Here is a 10,000-nt window from a genome sequence, read left to right as displayed (position 1 = left end):
GGGAAGCAGTCTGATTAATATACATAAATAATCATAATGTTGGTCTAATTTGTTTTTCTTTTTTTCCTTCCTCTCCTGCATCGTCAACCTCCTTTTAGAGGTATGTGATGGAGGGCTTGTGTGGCTACAGGCGAAACCAACAACCCCTTTTAAGAGCAAACTTTGTGCTACTGGTTTTTCTCGTTTATTAGGGCCTCCCCTGACATAATTAATCCTCCAGGGATAATGACCACAGGAAAGACGAGTGGAAGTGTCTTTGGGGTCTGGTGATTTTTTTTTTTTTCCCAGAACGCATTAAAAAATGCGACCAATTCATTATGGGGAGATTAGATAGAAAGACCAAGAAAATTCTTAATGATAGATTAAATAGAAAGACAAAGAAAATTCTTAATGGAAATTAAGTAAAGAGACGAAGAAACTTCTTAATGGAAGATTAAATAGAAAGACGAAGAAAATCGTAATGGCAGTTTAAATAGAAGACGAAGAAAATTCGTAATGGAAGATTAAATAGAAAGACGAAGAAAATTCGTATGGAAGATTAAATAGAAAGACGAAGAAAATTCGTAATGGAAGATTAAATAGAAGACGAAGAAAATTCGTAATGGAAGATTAAATAGAAAGACGAAGAAAATTCGTAATGGCAGTTTAAATAGAAAAGACGAAGAAAATTCGTAAAGGAAGATTAAATAGAAAGACGAAGAAAATTCGTAATGGAAGATTAAATAGAAAGACGAAGAAAATTCGTAATGGCAGATTAAATAGAAAGACGAAGAAAATTCGTAATGGAAGATTAAATAGAAAGACGAAGAAAAATTCGTAATGGCAGATTAAATAGAAAGACGAAGAAAATTCGTAATGGCAGAATTAAATAGAAAGACGAAGAAAATTCGTAATGGAAGATTAAATAGAAAGACGAAGAAAATTCTTAATGATAGATTAAATAGAAAGACAAAGAAAATTCTTAATGAAGATTAAGTAAAGAGACGAAGAAACTTCTTAAGGGAAGATTAAATAGAAAGACGAAGAAAATTCGTAATGGCAGATTAAATAGAAAGACGAAGAAAATTCGTAATTGAAGATTAAATAGAAAGACGAAGAAAATCTTAATGATAGATTAAATAAAAGACGAAGAAAATTCGTAATGGCTGATTAAATAGAAAGACGAAGAAAATTCTTTATGATAGATTAAATAAAAAGACGAAGAAATTCTTAATGGAAGATTAAATAGAAAGACGAAGAAAATTCTTAATGGAAGATTAAATAGAAAGACGAAGAAAATTCGTAATGGCAGATTAAATAGAAAGACGAAGAAAATTCGTAATGGCAGATTAAATAGAAAGACAAAGAAAATTCTTAATGATAGATTAAATAAAAAGACGAAGAAAATTCTTAATGATAGATTAAATAGAAAGACAAAGAAAATTCTTAATGATAGATTAAATAGAAAGACAAAGAAAATTCTTAATGGAAGATTAAGTAAAGAGACGAAGAAACTTCTTAATGGAAGATTAAATAGAAAGACGAAGAAAATTCGTAATGGAAGATTAAATAGAAAGACGAAGAAAATTCTTAATGATAGATTAAATAGAAAGACAAAGAAAATTCTTAATGGAAGATTAGTAAAGAGACGAAGAAACTTCTTAATGGAAGATTAAATAGAAAGACGAAGAAAATTCGTAATGGAAGATTAAATAGAAAGACGAAGAAAATTCTTAATGATAGATTAAATAGAAAGACAAAGAAAATTCTTAATGGAAGCTTAAGTAGAGACGAAGAAACTTCTTAATGGAAGATTAAATAGAAAGACTAAGAAAATTCGTATTGGAAGATTAAATAGAAAGACGAAGAAAATTCGTAATGTAAGATTAAATAGAAAGACGAAGAAAATTCTTAATGATAGATTAAATAGAAAGACGAAGAAAATTCGTAATGGAAGATTAAATAGAAAGACGAAGAAAATTCTTAATGATAGATTAAATAGAAAGACAAAGAAAATTCTTAATGGAAGATTAAGTAAAGAGACGAAGAAACTTCTTAATGGAAGATTAGATAGAAAGACGAAGAAAATTCGTAATGGCAGATTAAATAGAAAGACGAAGAAAATTTGTAATGGCAGATTAAATAGAAAGACGAAGAAAATTCGTAATGGCAGATTAAATAGAAAGACGAAGAAAATTCGTAATGGAAGATTAAATAGAAAGACGAAGAAAATTCTTAATGATAGATTAAATAAAAAGACGAAGAAAATTCGTAATGGCAGATTAAATAGAAAGACGAAGAAAATTCGTAATGGCAGATTAAATAGAAAGACGAAGAAAATTCGTAATGGAAGATTAAATAGAAAGACGAAGAAAATTCGTAATGGAAGATTAAATAGAAAGACGAAGAAAATTCTTAATGATAGATTAAATAAAAAGACGAAGAAAATTCTTAATGATAGATTAAATAAAAGACGAAGAAAATTCTTAATGGAAGATTAAATAAAAAGACGAAGAAAATTCTTAATGATAGATTAAATAAAAAGACGAAGAAAATTCTTAATGATAGATTAAATAGAAAGACGAAGAAAATTCTTAATGATAGATTAAATAAAAAGACGAAGAAAATTCTTAATGATAGATTAAATAGAAAGACGAAGAAAATTCTTAATGATAGATTAAATAAAAAGACGAAGAAAATTCTTAATGATAGATTAAATAGAAAGACGAAGAAAATTCTTAATGATAGATTAAATAAAAAGACGAAGAAAATTCTTAATGATAGATTAAATAGAAAGACGAAGAAAATTCGTAATGGCTGATTAAATAGAAAGACGAAGAAAATTCTTTATGATAGATTAAATAAAAAGACGAAGAAATTCTTAATGGAAGATTAAATAGAAAGACGAAGAAAATTCGTAATGGCAGATTAAATAGAAAGGACGAAGAAAATTCGTAATGGCAGATTAAATAGAAAGACGAAGAAAATTCTTAATGATAGATTAAATAAAAAGACGAAGAAAATTCTTAATGATAGATTAAATAGAAAGACAAAGAAAATTCTTAATGATAGATTAAATAGAAAGACAAAGAAAATTCTTAATGGAAGATTAAGTAAAGAGACGAAGAAACTTCTTAATGGAAGATTAAATAGAAAGACAAAGAAAATTCGTATTGGAAGATTAAATAGAAAGACGAAGAAAATTCGTAATGTAAGATTAAATAGAAAGACGAAGAAAATTCTTAATGATAGATTAAATAGAAAGACGAAGAAAATTCTTAATGATAGATTAAATAAAAAGACGAAGAAAATTCTTAATGATAGATTAAATAGAAAGACGAAGAAAATTCTTAATGATAGATTAAATAGAAAGACAAAGAAACTTCTTAATGGAAGATTAAATAGAAAGACGAAGAAAATTCGTAATGGCAGATTAAATAGAAAGACGAAGAAAATTCGTAATGTAAGATTAAATAGAAAGACGAAGAAAATTCTTAATGATAGATTAAATAGAAAGACGAAGAAAATTCTTAATGATAGATTAAATAAAAAGACGAAGAAAATTCTTAATGATAGATTAAATAGAAAGACAAAGAAAATTCTTAATGGAAGATTAAGTAAAGAGACGAAGAGAAACTTCTTTTAATGGAAAGATTAAATAGAAAGACGAAGAAAATTCTTAATGATAGATTAAATAGAAAGACAAAGAAAATTCTTATGGAAGATTAAGTAAAGAGACGAAGAAACTTCTTAATGAAGATTAAATAGAAAGACGAAGAAAATTCGTAATGGAAGATTAAATAGAAAGACGAAGAAAATTCTTAATGATAGATAAATAGAAAGACGAAGAAAATTCTTAATGATAGATTAAATAAAAAGACGAAGAAAATTCTTAATGATAGATTAAATAAAAAGACGAAGAAAATTCTTAATGGAAGATTAAATAAAAAGACGAAGAAAATTCTTAATGATAGATTAAATAGAAAGACGAAGAAAATTCTTAATGATAGATTAAATAAAAAGACGAAGAAAATTCTTAATGATAGATTAAATAAAAAGACGAAGAAACTTCTTAAGGGAAGATTAAATAAAAAGACGAAGAAAATTCGTAATGGCAGATTAAATAGAAAGACGAAGAAAATTCGTAATGTAAGATTAAATAGAAAGACGAAGAAAATTCTTAATGATAGATTAAATAGAAAGACGAAGAAAATTCTTAATGGAAGATTAAGTAAAGAGACGAAGAAACTTCTTAATGGAAGATTAAATAGAAAGACGAAGAAAATTCGTAATGGCAGATTAAATAGAAAGACGAAGAAAATTTGTAATGGCAGATTAAATAGAAAGACGAAGAAAATTCGTAATGGCAGATTAAATAGAAAGACGAAGAAAATTCGTAATGGAAGATTAAATAGAAAGACGAAGAAAATTCGTAATGGAAGATTAAATAGAAAGACGAAGAAAATTCTTAATGATAGATTAAATAAAAAGACGAAGAAAATTCGTAATGGCAGATTAAATAGAAAGACGAAGAAAATTCGTAATGTAAGATTAAATAGAAAGACGAAGAAAATTCTTAATGATAGATTAAATAGAAAGACAAAGAAAATTCTTAATGGAAGATTAAGTAAAGAGACGAAGAAACTTCTTAATGGAAGATTAAATAGAAAGACGAAGAAAATTCGTAATGGCAGATTAAATAGAAAGACGAAGAAAATTTGTAATGGCAGATTAAATAGAAAGACGAAGAAAATTCGTAATGGCAGATTAAATAGAAAGACGAAGAAAATTCGTAATGGAAGATTAAATAGAAAGACGAAGAAAATTCGTAATGGAAGATTAAATAGAAAGACGAAGAAAATTCTTAATGATAGATTAAATAAAAAGACGAAGAAAATTCGTAATGGCAGATTAAATAGAAAGACGAAGAAAATTCGTAATGGCAGATTAAATAGAAAGACGAAGAAAATTCGTAATGGAAGATTAAATAGAAAGACGAAGAAAATTCGTAATGGAAGATTAAATAGAAAGACGAAGAAAATTCTTAATGATAGATTAAATAGAAAGACAAAGAAAATTCTTAATGGAAGATTAAATAGAAAGACGAAGAAACTTCTTAAGGGAAGATTAAATAAAAAGACGAAGAAAATTCGTAATGGAAGATTAAATAAAAAGACGAAGAAACTTCTTAAGGGAAGATTAAATAAAAAGACGAAGAAAATTCGTAATGGCAGATTAAATAGAAAGACGAAGAAAATTCGTAATGTAAGATTAAATAGAAAGACGAAGAAAATTCTTAATGATAGATTAAATAGAAAGACAAAGAAAATTCTTAATGGAAGATTAAGTAAAGAGACGAAGAAACTTCTTAATGGAAGATTAAATAGAAAGACGAAGAAAATTCTTAATGATAGATTAAATAAAAAGACGAAGAAAATTCTTAATGATAGATTAAATAGAAAGACGAAGAAAATTCTTAATGATAGATTAAATAAAAAGACGAAGAAAATTCTTAATGATAGATTAAATAGAAAGACGAAGAAAATTCTTAATGATAGATTAAATAAAAAGACGAAGAAAATTCTTAATGATAGATTAAATAGAAAGACGAAGAAAATTCTTTATGATAGATTAAATAAAAAGACGAAGAAATTCTTAATGGAAGATTAAATAAAGAGACGAAGAAAATTCTTTGCGGAAGATTAAATAAAAAGACGAAGAAAATTCTTAATGGAAGATTAAATAGAAAGACGAAGGAAATTCTTAATGATAGATTAAATAAAAAGACGAAGAAAATTCTTAATGGAAGATTAAATAAAGAGATGAAGAAAATTCTTTGTGGAAGATTAAATAAAGAGACGAAGAAATATCATTAAAGAAGATTTAGTTAAAAGACGGAGAAAATTCGTTATAGAAGATTAAATAAAAAGACGAAGAAAATTCGTTGTGGAAGATTGAATAAAAAGACAAAGAAAATTAGTTAAGGAATATTAAATAGACGAAGACAATTAATTCATGAATATTAAATGAAAAGACGAAGAAAATTAGTTAATGAATATTAGATAAAAAGACGAAGAAAAGTAGTTAATAAATATTAAATAGAAAAACGAAGAAAATTAGTCAAGGAATATTAAAAAGAAAGACAAAGAAAATTAGTTAAGGAATAGAAAGATGAAGAAAATTCGTTATAGAAGATTAAATAAAAATAAGAAAATTCGTTATAGGATATTAAATGAGAAAAAAATTCGTTAAGGAAGATTAAATAGAAAGTCGAAGAAAATTTGTTAGAAGATTAAATAAAAAGACGAGGAAAATTCTTTAATGAATATTAAAAAGAAAAAACGAAGAAAATTTGTCAAGGAAAATTAATAAAAAGACGAAGAAAATTCATAAAGGAAAATTGAATAAAAAGATCGCGATGATGACGAAGAAAAAGGAAATAGAATGAAGGAAAATGAGAAAAAGAAACTTGACTAACTTGTCATACTTATTTAAGACTTTTATCCAGATGGATGTCCTCCTCGGTGCCAAACGGGGAAGAGAGAGAGAGAGAGAGAGAGAGAGAGAGAGAGAGAGAGAGAGAGAGAGAGAGAGAGAGATTATCTGGTATCTCAACAGAAATGGATATTGTCAGAGAGAGAGAGAGAGATTAGATATCTGATATCGTAACAGCAATGGTCACTGATGCCAGGCAGAGAGAGAGAGAGAGAGAGAGAGAGAGAGAGAGAGAGAGAGAGAGAGAGAGAGAGAGAGAGAGAGAGAGAGAGACTTTCTCGCGCTATTTCTTTTTTTATCTTAAATGGAAAAATAATTTTTAGGAACTATTTCTTCTGTTTTTCCTTGAATTGATTATTTTAAAGACTTTTGTTATAATGGAAGATATTTCATATAGTTTCTTAGTAATTAAGCCTCGTATTATACAATTTTTTTTTTTTTTTTTATAAATGCTATAATTTGTTGATAAACACGATGTAGTATTCTATCCTTCAAGTTTTATTTTGTCGTAGATGTAAACTCTACTTGATGTTTGGATGGCGTAAGCATGATTTATAAGTTCATAATCTGAAATTGTTCATAAATGCAATCACATGTTAAAAACAATGTAATATTTTTTTTTATCAAAGTTTTATTTTGTCCTCGATACAAACTAGTTGGATACTAACAAGACAGGTGTTTGCAAGGCCGAAGTTCCTAATCTGAAAGTGTTAATTTTTATTCAGCTACTCAACAGCTGTTTAGAAACGTTTCTCAACAGGTGTTTAAGAACGTTCCCTTTAAGGGAAAAAATTCAGTCTGGAATGCGTAATCGGCTGCATATTCTGGGTCGCTGTACCCTCCCACCTTTTCTAAACACTTCCATTATCGTAAATGTAATTTCAAGTATCTACGTTTTGTTTCGCTTTTTATTCAAGTAAGAAACGTAAACATTGTTGTTGACTGTTATGTTATTTTTTTTTATCTTGCTCGTGCCCTTCTCTCTCTCTCTCTCTCTCTCTCTCTCTCTCTCTCTCTCTCTCTCTCTCTCTCTCTCTCTCTCTCGCTCTCCTTTTTCTCTTCCACATTCCGGCCCTGTGCCGACTTTTTTTCTCCGCCTGCTTTTTACTGTTCCGAATTCTTTGTCACCTGGAATTTCCTTCTATTTCTCTCTCCAGTGTATTATCCAAACCCTTTTTTTCTATTTTCCAGAAGACTTTAGAACTTCTCCACCCCTATTTTTAGACAATTCCTCAAAGACGATACCCATTATCTATTTTCTCCGGGAGCAGTATAATAATGTGTAAAAGCGACCACCTTTAATCTACTGCACAGATATACCTCTGGTACGTTAGCTACTACGTGAGAACCCCCAGTCCCACCCAACCACCCCCAAACCCGCCCTTCGATCCCTCCATCCTCACCACGCCGCCCGACACAGAAGGGCTTTCTGCGAGAGAAGAGTTTTTGCCGTGGAGGAATCCGAGTGCCATGCTAGGTCTGCCGACGTGAGAGGAACACCAAGCCGTTTTACAGCCATATGTTTGGAGTTTCTAATAGAACATCCCTTCCTAAGTCCCTTTGCATTAGCACTTTCGGCTGAGAGGGGATTTTATTGGCCGGAGTCCTTTGCCTGTCAGGAAGAAGGTGTACAATGGGATAATAATATTACCTGCTCAACTGAGAAGTGTTTTGAAGTGGCTGGATTCGTAGGTCAATATTAAATGTTAATATGATGGTAATGTATATTTAGATACCGCATTCACCCTTCGTGTTCGGGGAGAGAGAGAGAGAGAGAGAGAGGAGAGAGAGAGAGAGAGAGAGAGAGAGAGAGAGAGAGAGAGAGAGATATTCCTAAATCGTCTTCGGAGAGATAGAGAGAGAGATTCCTAAATCGTCTTCGGGGGGGGGGAGAGAGAGAGAGAGAGAGAGAGAGAGAGAGAGAGAGGAGAGAGGAGAGAGAGAGGAGAGAGAGAGAGAGAGGATTCCTAAATGGAAGTAAAGTAGTACATTGCTGATCCCTTTGGTGACAGGATAATGGGATTCACGAATTTGTTAGTGAGGGGCTTGGAGCATATCTCATGAACGGAATTTCATATCAGCCATATTACAGAAGCGAACAAATCATCTTTATTTTCGTCAGAGCTAATAAATATTGATATAACAGTAGGTTAATGAATACTGATATAACTTTAGGTTGATAAATATTGATATAACTATAGTTTAATCGAATATTGATATAACTGTAGGTTGATCAATATTGATATAACTGTAGGATAATAAATATTGATATAACTGTAGGTAGATAAATATTGATTCAACTGTGGGTTGATAAATATTGCCATAACTGTAGGTTAATAAATATTGATATAACTGTAGGTTGATCAATATTGATATAACTGTAGGTCAATAAATATTGATATAATTGTAGGTTGATAAATATTGATGTAGCTGTAGGATAAATATATATTGATATAACTAGGTAATAAATATTGATATAATTGTAGGTTAATAAATACATATATAATTGTAGGTTAGTGAATATTGATACAACTGTATGTTATTATAATTGCTATATTTTCCCAATCAATTTACACAAGAATTACGCCAAACTTACTGCAAACTTCATGCTTCAAATGTGAGAAGGGAACCATTTTCTTTAAAAAATAATTTGTTAAGAAAACTAAATTAAGATTATTCAACAAATGTGACATCTCGAAAAATTGGACGGAGTGGAGTGTGAGGAATGCCGTTAGAGGAGAGTGTAATATTTATTCTAGTTTTCATACTAAAGGATATGTATTCTATATTCCCTTCTCAGAAAAATGGTCATGAGAAATGTAAATTAGGTCATGTACTCGGTCATTCTGTCTGAGTGAAACTGCCTTGTCGGCAAAGTCGCAAGATGAATTGAAATAAACTTTGAGAAACTTATGAAGCCACCTGACATTTATGATGCTGTTAATATTACTGTTGTTTTTGTTTTGGTTAGAAAGGAGGAAGATTGTCTTAATTGTAATAAGGAGAGAGAGAGAGAGAGAGAGAGAGAGAGAGAGAGGAGAGAGAGAGAGAGAGGAGGAGGTGAGAGAGAGGGAGAGAGAGAGAGAGAGCTACCTATATATCGATGTAAATGTATCCTCACATCGACTAGTGCTTACATACATACAGGGACAAAGGCCTCAGACATGTCCTTCCACTGGCATCTGTTTAGGATCTTTATATGCCATTCTATGCCTACCAATTATATTAGTTCGTTAATCCATCGTATTTTGTTTCTTTCCCTGCTTCTTTTGTAATCTCTCTAGACCCAATTCTGTCTATCTTGATGTCCCCTCTACTATCTGTCATTCTCATTATATATATATATATATATATATTATATATATATATATATATATATATATATATATATATATATATATATATATATATATAATATATATATATATATAAAATGTATATATATACATATATAATATACACACATGTGTATTAAATATATATAAACATATGTTTATCTAATATATATATATATATATATATATAT

Source organism: Palaemon carinicauda, chromosome 9, assembly GCF_036898095.1.
Source record: "Palaemon carinicauda isolate YSFRI2023 chromosome 9, ASM3689809v2, whole genome shotgun sequence".
Classification (NCBI taxonomy): Eukaryota; Metazoa; Arthropoda; class Malacostraca; order Decapoda; family Palaemonidae; genus Palaemon; species Palaemon carinicauda.
This window is presented reverse-complemented; position numbering follows the sequence as displayed.